Consider the following 11,725-nt stretch of genomic DNA (forward strand, 5'->3'; position numbering starts at 1 on the left):
TCTTTTGTCAGCTTACACCATTAAGCTTCTAATCATATTATTTTCTGTTAGCTACTGTAATTGTACTGTTTATTGTGCTGCACATTTTCTTCTGTTCCACTGAATGCTGTTTTGATGATCTATTATGACTTAACTACATTTGTTTTCAGAATTTAACAAATAACAAGCCTATGTCTTTTATTTCAATATCCTACTACAATCCACCAGGATTTACAAAACCCTATTTTTATCGCATTTATTTCCATCAATAATTAGTCCCAAATTATTGCACCTGAATTTTGCCCAGGATATATGACTTGTATTTTTCCTTAAAAATGTTAAGCAATTAACATAACGTGTGCAGTAATTGTATTTTAATTTCAGTAGATAAATAAGGAAGTAGGAGGTAGGCATATCAGTTCCAGCTAAAGCGAATAAATATTTTTTGTTTCACTAGCCCGCACAGTAGGTGGAGGCAGTACATCAATAGGTGGCGTCTGTGTTTCATGAGCAGCAATAGATCGAGAGCATCCGCCAACATTCTACATGGCAGTTGGGACATGGCTTCCTGTAAGCTACACAACAGCACAGCTGGAAAACAACAGTTTCTCAAAATGTACACTGTCGTGTAAACCAGCAGTTTGTTAGGGAGAAGAATGGTCAAGGAGAGATTTGCTAGCTAGCTAATTTAGCTGGCTAAGCATTGTCATGCAATCTAGCTATGTATCTGTGTGTGAGAGAGATGATTGGGATCACAATAACTTATACAAAAGATTGTCATTGTTTGTGTGTGAGAGATGGTGCATGAATACACAAAACACAGTAAGCTAGCCTCATTCTTGACACGTATACCCCCAATATGGATGTGAAGATTTTCTTGATTCATCAGAGGTCATTGTATTTTGTATATGACAATACTATACATTTTGCTTAACCTGCTCCTGCTCAACACCATTCTAACGTTACACTTCTCAACTGCCATTTTAAATTCTTGAGTATCTTGTTTTGCAGGAATCTTCTAGCTTGGATGAAGAAGGGAACAATGAGAAGGAGTACAGAAGTTATTCAGCCTGCTGACTAAATGGCCTATGTTTTGCTGTCTAGCTTTCGCTATCTGCCGGACTGCAGATTGATTGAGGGGCAACATAGTCAAACTGAGCTGGCCACCGGGCCAAGCTGAGCAATCGGGGGAGAAGGGCCTTGGTCAGGGAGGTGACCAAGAACCCGATGGTCACTCTGACAGAGCTCTAGAGTTCCTCTGTGTAGATGGGAGAGCCTTCCAGAAGGACAAACATCTCTGCAGCACTCCACCAATCAGGCATTTACGGTAGAGTGGCCAGACGGAAGCCACTTCTCAGTAAAAGGCACATGACAGCCTGCTTGGAGTTTGCCAAAAGGCACCTAAAGACTCTCAGACCATGAGAAACGAGATTCTCTGGTCTGATGAAACCAAGATTGAAATCTTTGGCCTGAATGCCAAGCATCACATCTGGAGGAAACCTGGCACCATCCCTACAGTGAGACGTGGTGGCAGCATCATGCTATGGGGATATTTTTTAGCGGCAGGGACTGGGAGACTAGTCAGGATCAAGGTAAAGATGAACAGAGCAAAGTACAAAGAGATCCTTGATGAAAACCTGCTCCAGAGGACTCAGGACCACAGACTGGGGCGAAGGTTCACCTTCCAACAGGACAACTTCCCATAGCACACAGCCAAGACAACGCAGGAGTGGCTTCGGGACAAGTCTCTGAATGTCCTTGAGTGGCCCAGCCAGAGCCTGGACTTTAACCCGATCGAACATCTCTGGAGAGACGTGAAAATAGCTGTGCAGCGACGCTCCCCATCCAACCTGACAGAGCTTGAGAGGATCTGCAGAGAAGAATTGGAGAAACTCCCCAAATACAGGTGTGCCAAGATTGTAGCGTCATACCCCAGAAGACTCGAGGCTGTAATCACTGCCAAAGTTGCTTCAACAAAGTACTGAGTAAAGGGTCTGAATACTTGTGATATTTCTTAAAACCTGTTTTTGTTTTGGATTATTGGGTATTTTTGTAGATTGATGGGAAATAAAATATTGAATCCATTTTAGAATAAAACTGTAACGGAAAAAAATGTGGGGAAAGTCAAGGGGTCTGAATACTTTCCGAATGCACTGTACTTGCCAGGCTAAATTTAACTTAGTGAAGACCTTAGGTAATGGCTAATCATGATTCGTCTGTCTTCACAGTTCCTGAAAAATGTAAATGACCTTATGCATGGCCTTTACAGCAGTGCTTGCCCACCCACTCAGCTACCAAGTGACCTATTCTGCCACATCCCAGTGAAAGGAGAGTCCAGAACCACCACTCCTTAAATCCATATTGACAGTATGTTGTGTGCAAAATGTTGTTTGATACTCTGATCTTTTAATGTGTATTGATTCCTACTAACCAGCTTGGTAAGAGCTAGGATTGCACTAGCTATGCTGATGATCATAAAAACATTGCCTCTGCATCACATCTCACTGAGACTGGATTCTCCAAGAGACATGCTATTCAGCTGCCCATGATTGATCTTACACTATTAGGAAAAAAGGTGGAACCTAAAAGGGTTAATCGGCTGCCCCCATAAGAGAAACTTTAGAAGAACCCTATTTGGTTCCGGGTAGAACCCTTCGGTTCCATGTAGAACCCTTTCCACAGAGGGTTCTACATGGAACCCATAATTGTTCTACCTTGAACCCAAAATGGTTTTGCTAGGAACAAGAAAGCGTCCTCCTTTGGGGACAACCCGGCAATCCCTTTTGGAACCCTTTTTTCTAAGAGTGGTGTAAGTAGATCCAAATGAAATAGCACCGCTTGTAATAATTTTAGATTGTAAAGCAAATTTAAATCCTATTTTAACTTCCCCCTTTTTTTTTCAGGTGCAAAACCATTGTCCTGATTCAACAGACTCCTCTCTTGGTGAGTTATGTGCCTCCCATGTCTCATGCTCATTCTCTGTCGCTCACTCAAACTCACACTAAGTGCAGTTGCAGAGAAAAGGAAGAGATTTGCAGATTACACCCATTTCTAACACTGTTTGTTGTAGGCATGATATGACAGACACCACTTTTGAACAATATAATATTTTGTCTCTTTATTGCAGTGGTCACCAACTGGGCAATCGACTGGTCGATCTTCAAGGCGTTCCTAGTCACATATCAGTTTGTCTCTGTGAATGGTTTGTCCTCTGACAAATCAATTGTAAATTTCGGTGTTCCTCAAGGTTCCGTTTTAGGACCACTATTGTTTTCACTATATATTTTACCTCTTGGGGATGTCATTCGAAAACATAATGTTAAATTTCACTGCTATGCGGACGACACACAGCTGTACATTTCAATGAAACATGGTGAAGCCCCAAAATTGCCCTCGCTAGAAGCCTGTGTTTCAGACATAAAGAAGTGGATGGCTGCAAACTTTCTACTTTCAAACTCGGACAAAACAGAGATGCTTGTTCTAGGTCCCAAGAAACAAAGAGATCTTCTGTTGAATCTGACAATTAATCTGGATGGTTGTACAGTCGTCTCAAATAAAACTGTGAAGGACCTCGGCGTTACTCTGGACCCTGATCTCTCTTTTGAAGAACATATCAAGACTGTTTCAAGGACAGCTTTTTTCCATCTACGTAACATTGCAAAAATCAGAAATTCTGTCCAAAAATGACGCAGAAAAATTAATCCATGCTTTTGTTACTTCTAGGCTGGACTACTGCAATGCTCTACTTTCCGGCTACCCGGATAAAGCACTAAATAAACTTCAGTTAGTGCTAAATACGGCTGCTAGAATCCTGACTAGAACCAAAAAATTTGATCATATTACTCCAGTGCTAGCCTCCCTACACTGGCTTCCTGTTAAGGCAAGGGTGGATTTCAAGGTTTTACTGCTAACCTACAAAGCATTACATGGGCTTGCTCCTACATATCTTTCCGATTTGGTCCTGCCGTACATACCTACACGTACGCTACGGTCACAAGACGCAGGCCTCCTAATTGTCCCTAGAATTTCTAAGCAAACGGCTGGAGGTAGGGCTTTCTCCTATAGAGCTCCATTTTTATGGAATGGTCTGCCTACCAATGTGAGAGACGCAGACTCAGTCTCAACCTTTAAGTCTTTACTGAAGACTCATCTCTTCAGTAGGTCCTATGATTAAGTGTAGTCTGGCCCAGGAGTGTGAAGGTGAACGGAAAGGCTGGAGCAACGAACCGCCCTTGCTCTCTCTGCCTTGCCGGTTCCCCTCTTTCCACTGGGATTCTCTGCCTCTAACCCTTTTACAGGGGCTGAGTCACTGGCCTACTGGTGTTCCATGCCGTCCATGGGAGGGGTGCGTCACTTGAGTGGGTTGAGTCACTGACGTGGTCTTCCTGTCTGGGTTGGCGCCCCCCCCTTGGGTTGTGCCATGGCGGAGATTGTTGTGGGCTATACTCGGCCTTGTCTTAGGACGGTAAGTTGGTGGTTGGAGACATCCCTCTAGTGGTGTGGGGGCTGTGCTTTGGCAAAGTGGGTGGGGTTATATCCTGCCTGTTTGGACCAGTCCGGGGGTATCATCGGATGGGGCCACAGTGTCTTCTGATCCCTCCTGTCTCAGCCTCCAGTATTTATGCTGCAGTAGTTTGTGTCGGGGGGCTAGGGTCAGTCTGTTACATCTGGAGTATTTCTCTTGTCTTATCCGGTGTCCTGTGTGTATTTAAACATGCTCTCTCTAATTCTCTCTTTCCCTCTTTCTGTCTTTCTCTCGGAGGACCTGAGCCCTAGGACCATGCCTCAGGACTACCTGGTATGATGACTCCTTGCTGTCCCCAGTCCACCTGGCTGTGCTGCTGCTCCAGTTTCAACTGTTCTGCCTGCGGCTATGGAACCCTGACCTGTTCACCGGACGTGCTTGTTGCACCCTCGACAACTACTATGATTATTATTTGACCATGCTGGTCATTTATGAACATTTTAACATTTTAACATCTTGACCATGTTCTGTTATAATATCCACCCTGCACAGCCAGAAGAGGACTGGCCAGCCCTCATAGCCTGGTTCCTCTAGGTTTCTTCCTAGGTTTTTGGCCTTTCTAGGGAGTTTTTCCTAGCCACCGTGCTTCTTTCACATGCTTTGCTTGCTGTTTGGGGTTTTAGGCTGGGTTTCTGTACAGCACTTTCAGAATATCAGCTGATGTACGAAGGGCTATATAAAAATAAATTTGATTTGAATTTGATTCCTAGTCAATCACCAAACATTTGTGTAGAAAACCCAACGATGAATGCTGTGACAAAGGCTTTCTTTTTTTGTGTTGCACTGATGGCTGTAGGTTAACTTGATTCAGAAGCCCTGCGCACTTATCCCACGCTGCTGCTGCAATGAAAGAGTAGCCAAGTATCAAGTGCCCTGCATTTTTATTATTAGCAGCTTGTCACTTTCTCTGGACGTTGGAACAACATGAATTTGTGCATGAGGCAGATGCGGTGTGACTAGAGTTTCCTAATTGGGTAGAAAACTCTGGTCAGTCTCACTGGAGGAAAGGAAGGAGAGAGTAGGAACCGTGAGCAACGTACCCTCTGTTCTTCTCTCCCTCCCTCCTGCTGACACTAATGCCGTGTTCAAAACAACTGGGAACTATGAAATCTTCGACTTCACTGCTTTATTGCCTATTTACGCATACTTACATTTTTGCATTTAACTTTCTTTTAAGACTGCCACACTGTCCTCAATTGGGGACCCTCTGTCCGGGACGTTGTCCTCAGTATTATGGAGCGCTGTGTTTTATTAAAAGTTCTTTGAATATTACATGTATTAGGTGTGGCATACCGCCGACAAGCCACCAGGGGGAGACTCGTCGAGGCGTGGTGACAGATTCTACATCACGCGGCAGTGGCTCCCTCTGCTGGATGTGCCAGGTCTCGACAGGTCCTACGGCCAGGACTAATTGGGGCTGCTTTAGACTGGTGAGTAATCAAGGGTCTGGGTGGCCAGCTCAAGGAAAAGTCTTGGTGGTTCCAAACTTCTTCCATTTAAGAATGATGGAGGCCACTGTGTTCTTGGGGACCTTCAATGCTCCAGAATTTTTTTGGTACCCTTCCCCAGATCTATGCCTCGACACAATCCTGTCTCGGAGCTCTACTGACAATTCCTTCGACCTCATGGCTTGGTTTTTGCTCTGACATGCACTGTCAACTGTGGGACCTTAGATAAACAGGTGTGTGCCTTTCCAAATCATGTCCAATCAATTGAATTTATCACAGGTGGACTTCCAATCAAGTTGTAGAAACATCTCAAGGATGATCAATGGAAACAGGTTGCACCTGAGCTCAATTTCGAGTCTCATAGCAAAGGGTCTGAATATTTTTGCAAATAAGTTATTTCTGTTTTAATTTAATCCATTTTAGAGTAAAGCTTTAAAGTAACAAAATGGAGTAAAAGGGAAGGAGTCTGAATACTTTCCGAATGCACTGTATAGTGAGACGCAGTATAGGCAGTAGCCAACAAGTAGCAAAATACAACTCAATTGATTGAACATGAAATTCAATATGAGTGAATGGGCCTATAGCCTACTGTTTATATTTTAATGCAGTCATGTTGGTTTTCATTTGACATCTTTTTATACATTTGTTTGTATCAGTTGCAAAGACATTGGCAACTTTGTATTCGTAGGCAACATTGTTCTGAAGTGGTCACAGAGCGAATCACATGGTTTATCCATGTTTGGTGGAGCTCTTCTGTGTACAAAGTGATGCGGGAGGGCAAAAAAGCATCTTACGTTCTACGTGGTCTGAGGCGTTAGATTACGAGCATTTTCAAGTGCAACATTAACAATGATTTTGGGAAACATTTATGAGATGTGTAACAAGGTTAGTTATGTTTCCACTTGCCACTGCAGAAATGTGTATTTAATGTTTAGGCATTTTAATTGATTGGTTCAAGTCAGATGCCAATAAGGTGTAATTTCATTGGCTACGCTTGCAGATAGCGGGAGATTGCAAACGTAAATTCACCCAAGGCTGATATTGATATGCAAGCGGTAGGTCACATTCTGAAGTGCATTCTATGTAAGTAATAATGCCCGAGAAGCTGGTGTTTGGAGGAAAAATTGGCATGGGGGTTGTTAGGTCCGAGACAAACCTTGTCAATATATCCTCCAAACACTGGCTTCTCGGACATTATCACTTTTATACAACGGATTACCAACATATTCAAATAATGATTGACATATTTTCATAAATGTTATTTTGATAAATTTATTCATACTATTTCATCCTTCCACAAGATATTGTCCCGACACAAATCTAGGGTTGCTATCCAAGCCGGCTGGTCGTTTGATATATTGGTTCGGTTGCCAGAGACGCGACCCAGTCTTTCAGTCTTTTTGTTCTGTATCTATGGACGCGACCTAGACGTTCGTTCTAAATATTCCATTGCCATACTGGCTGGCAACGTTCTTATCCCTTGCTTGCTAGTTAGCCAACCACGGCTAACTTACAGTCAGAATAACATCAAAGTAGCTGCATTTGCATTTGTTTAAGCTGTTTTCTAGTGACATTTATTTGGATACACAATGATCTAATGAGGTGTGATTTCACCTGGCATAGAAAATGTGCTCACTCGTTAGGACACTGTTTTTCAGAAGAGCTAGCCAACAGCACAGCTACAATAACTTCAAACTGAAGATGGAAAGACTCCAAACTAGTTGCTCTTTGTTTCGTTTTAAATGTCAATTGACATTTCTTTATATATATCCATAAAAATGATGCCAGCTGATTCATGATTTAGACTGGCTGAGAAACACTGCCTGCCTGTCTGTCTTGTCCCGACTCTCGACCCCTACACATTCATTACTATGGGACAGCTGGAGATCGAATTTGAATATTGAAGCAATGTTGCAAATGACAGGCGGCAAGGTTTATACAAATCTCCGCTGTTGAAAACAAAATGTTAGTCTAAAAAGAAATGTGAGATAATGTCTAGAATATCTAGATGCTTTTTATAGTGGAGATCAAGTTTATAAAGTGACTGGCTGGGCTGATGACAGTAGATTGTCAGATGGAACAGAGTAAATGGGCACTTTAGCAGCATAGATTTAGCTAGTGATCACTTGTGGAGTAGACACTGTCTGGAATGCGGTTTTAACCAATCGGCATTCAGGATTAGACCCACCTGTTGTATAATACCCCATAATGTCAAAGTGGAATTATGTTTTTCATCATTTATACAAATTAATTAAAAATGAAATGCTGAAATGTCTTGAGTCAATAAATATTCAACCCTTTTGTTATGGCAGTCCTAAATAACTTCAGGAGTAAAAAACCTTAGCAAGTCACATAAGTTTGAATGGACTCACTCTTGGTGCAATAATAGTGTTTAACATGGTTGTTGGCTCAACTTACACCAAGTCAAACATTTTGACTATATTAGCCCACACAGCTACAAGGATGTACTTTCATGCTAGGTTTAGGACCTCATACTGAAGCTTATAGAGACCCCAACTGATGTATAGAACAATCTTAAAGTATCTACTTTGGTTTAAATACAAGCATCATGAAACCTCCAACACGATACAATTATTTGGCCTGGACCTAACTTGCTTACCACTTTTTCCATGTGGTGTCTTTCTTCAGACATTTTTTTACATTTACCGTTCAGCAGACGCTCTTAACCAGAGCGACTTAAAGTGAGTGCATAGATCTTTGTGCTGGTCCCCCATGGGAATCAAAACCACAACCCTTACGTTGCATGCACCATGCTCTACCAACTGAGCCACACGGGACCATTTGGTTAAAGGATACATTTTGTGTATGTTTTCCTACAAACAAGAGTGGCTCAACTTACCCTATTTGGCTCAACTTACCCAACTATTTTTCATGTACTTATCCTTTATTTAACCAGGTAAGTCATTGAGAACGCATTCTCTTTTACAATAAACTACCTAAAACATTGATAACAAAAATGGATTCACTTTTTTAATCAATGTTTACAAAACTTCATAGTTGAACTTGAGGATATTTCTTTTTTTTTAATATAAAATACAAGATGTAGGGACATAAGTAGGCCCAATAGTTATACATTTGAATCAACTATCTGCACAGGTATATAAAACGTTTGACACAAATTGTGTTAAAAAGTAGATACATCAGAAATATACTGTATATTTGAACTTTTGAGGGGAATTTCAGTCTCTTTCATGTAATTTTCATTGACTTCAACAGGTTAATTTCAGGTTGATCACAGCCGAGGCTCCTGGGTCAATGTAGCAGAATTCTAGAGAAGGGTTTTAGCCAAACCAGTCACTCTGCAGAGAGAAAGAACTGTTCTTTGATTTAGGCTAGTTACTGATAATACATTTTCTTTTGCTCTGTTCATCTTTCCCTCGATCCTGACTAGTCTCCCAGACCCTGCCGCTGAAAAACATCCCCACAGAATGATGCTGCCATCACCATGCTTCACCATAGGGATGGTGTCAGGTTTCCTCCAGACGTGACGCTTGGCATTCATGCCAAAGAGTTCAATCTTGGTTTCATCAGACCAGAGAATCTTTTTCAAGCAAAGTATAAGGGATGTATACTCCAGTCTAGTAGATGGCGGTAATGCCACATTTATTGGATGCCAACAGACATTAAATCTCATCGAAGAAGACAGCGGTTCCCAAACCCACAACCCAACCCCTCCCCGCTTTTCAACTGGTCTTTCAGTACACCGCCGTTTAGAACGTTCCAGGACGTAAAAACGTACTGAATGCAGCCCTGATCTTGTCCACATTTTGATTGTGCCCACATTTGTCAACAGGTGTAGACAATTAAAGACGCATTGTGAAACAATTGTGACTAGATCTTCCTGACCACCTCCGGTAATGCAGGGATGTCAAACTCATTCCATGGAGGGTCTAGTAGTCTTCTGGTTTTTGTTTTTTCCTTTCAATTAAGACCTAGACAACCAGGGAAGGGGAGTTCCTTACTAATTAGTGACCTTAATTCATCAATCAAGTACAAGCGAGGAGTGAAAACCCGCAGACACTTGGACCTCAGTTGAATGAGATTGACACGTGGGTTAGTGCAACCCTAAACCTTACCTTAACCTTTTTTAAATGTAAATGTTTATGGGGTGACGTCAGAGTTGGGCTGTCCCAAGGATCACATTTATACTTTTCCCTTGTCAAAGACGCATGTTGATGGAGTTGAAGTAGCCTATCAACAAATCCTGACAACACAAGCATCTAAATTTGGCCAAGGTTACGGTTGTCCCGCCTCTAAAAATAAAAATAAATCATACAGGGATGGTAGTAATTAGGCTATGGACAACTATACCTCTACAATTCCTCCAGAATTAAGATCATGGTCGACATTAAAAACCAAGCACCTACTACTGGCGCTGCGGTCAGATGCCATAGTCCAATCGAGATTTTATAGGCTATTTATGAGAGATGTCGTCCCAAATGAGAGAGAAATGGTTCTCCTGATCCCCTGTCCAATGCCAGCGCAAAATAAAATATTTGAAAACATTGTACAGAAAGGCCAAGGACTGTAATAGCAGGCGTGGGAACTGGAAACCCAATGCCCATTGTATTCTGAGCTGGATGCGGTACTGGGTGACAATTCCACCACCTGCTCACCTTCATTCTGGACGACAGGCTGGGGAGCGCTGTGGACGATGGAGATATTGAGCTGCTTAGCGCTTTAGACTTTTTTGTCATATGAATAGTTGAATTCAGCTGCTATATCAGCTATGAAAGTAATACAGTGGTATTCTATTATTGTCTATGGAAATGTTATACAAATGTACTCTGGTTAGATCTAAAGGTAGGCTACAGGTGGAACATTAGGCCTACACATTATACACACAATCCTTCCCATGCATCCTGATACATTTGTAGTTCAGTTTAAATTCTGTAATGATAGACTGATATACTATCAACCCTTGATGAGTGAAAACCCTTGTTCACACTACATTTAGCATTAAGGCCTGCAATGTTTTTTAAATCAATTTTCGACTACTGACTGTCCAAACAGCAAGTGACTAATTTGGATGTGTGTGTTTTCAGACAGCAGCATCTTCTGACAAGACTACACTAGTTGTCATAGTAACGACATGTGTGTGTGTGTGTGTGTGTGTGCAGTGGTGTAGGCTGATTGGTGCTTGTGCTTATGTAGCAAGCTAAGGTGACAATACTTGCCATGGATGTTTCCCAGTTGCTTTGAATGTTCAAAATCATAGTGTAAGAACACTTTTAAATTCTCAAAGGATAAGATGATCCAACTTTCAAAACAAGTCCTTTTTGGCTAGCTACAGCAGTCAACTACCTTCAGGCTCTGATCAGGCCCTACACCCAAACAAGGGCACTGCGTTCATCCACCTCTGGCCTGCTGGCCTCCCTACCTCTGAGGAAGCACAGTTCCCGCTCAGCCCAGTCAAAACTGTTCGCTGCTCTGGCACCCCAATGGTGGAACAAGCTCCCTCACGACGCCAGGACAGCGGAGTCAATCACCACCTTCCGTAGACACCTGAAACCCCACCTCTTTAAGGAATACCTGGGATAGGATATAGTAATCCTTCTAACCCCCCCCCCCAAAAAAATATATATAGATGTACTATTGTAAAGTGGTTGTTCCACTGGATATCATAAGGTGAATGCACCAATTTGTAAGTCGCTCTGGATAAGAGCGTCTGCTAAATTATGTAAATGTAATGTAAACGTAACTAGCTATCTAGGTAGCTAGCTGTTTAGCTTTATGGCACATTCACTAATTT

General features: G+C 42.1%; 1 long non-coding RNA gene across 1 annotated transcript; it reads left to right on the top strand.

The window, feature by feature from the left end:
- The first annotated feature begins 1,836 nt into the window (after positions 1–1,836).
- LOC106573399 (uncharacterized) lies at positions 1,837–3,222 on the top strand. Its single transcript, XR_001321335.2, has 3 exons — positions 1,837–1,885; positions 2,249–2,346; positions 2,883–3,222. It is a non-coding gene; the product is annotated as an uncharacterized lncRNA (long non-coding RNA).
- The last annotated feature ends 8,503 nt before the right edge of the window (positions 3,223–11,725 follow it).

The sequence above is a fragment of the Salmo salar genome, chromosome ssa16 (assembly GCF_905237065.1).
Source record: "Salmo salar chromosome ssa16, Ssal_v3.1, whole genome shotgun sequence".
Classification (NCBI taxonomy): domain Eukaryota; kingdom Metazoa; phylum Chordata; class Actinopteri; order Salmoniformes; family Salmonidae; genus Salmo; species Salmo salar.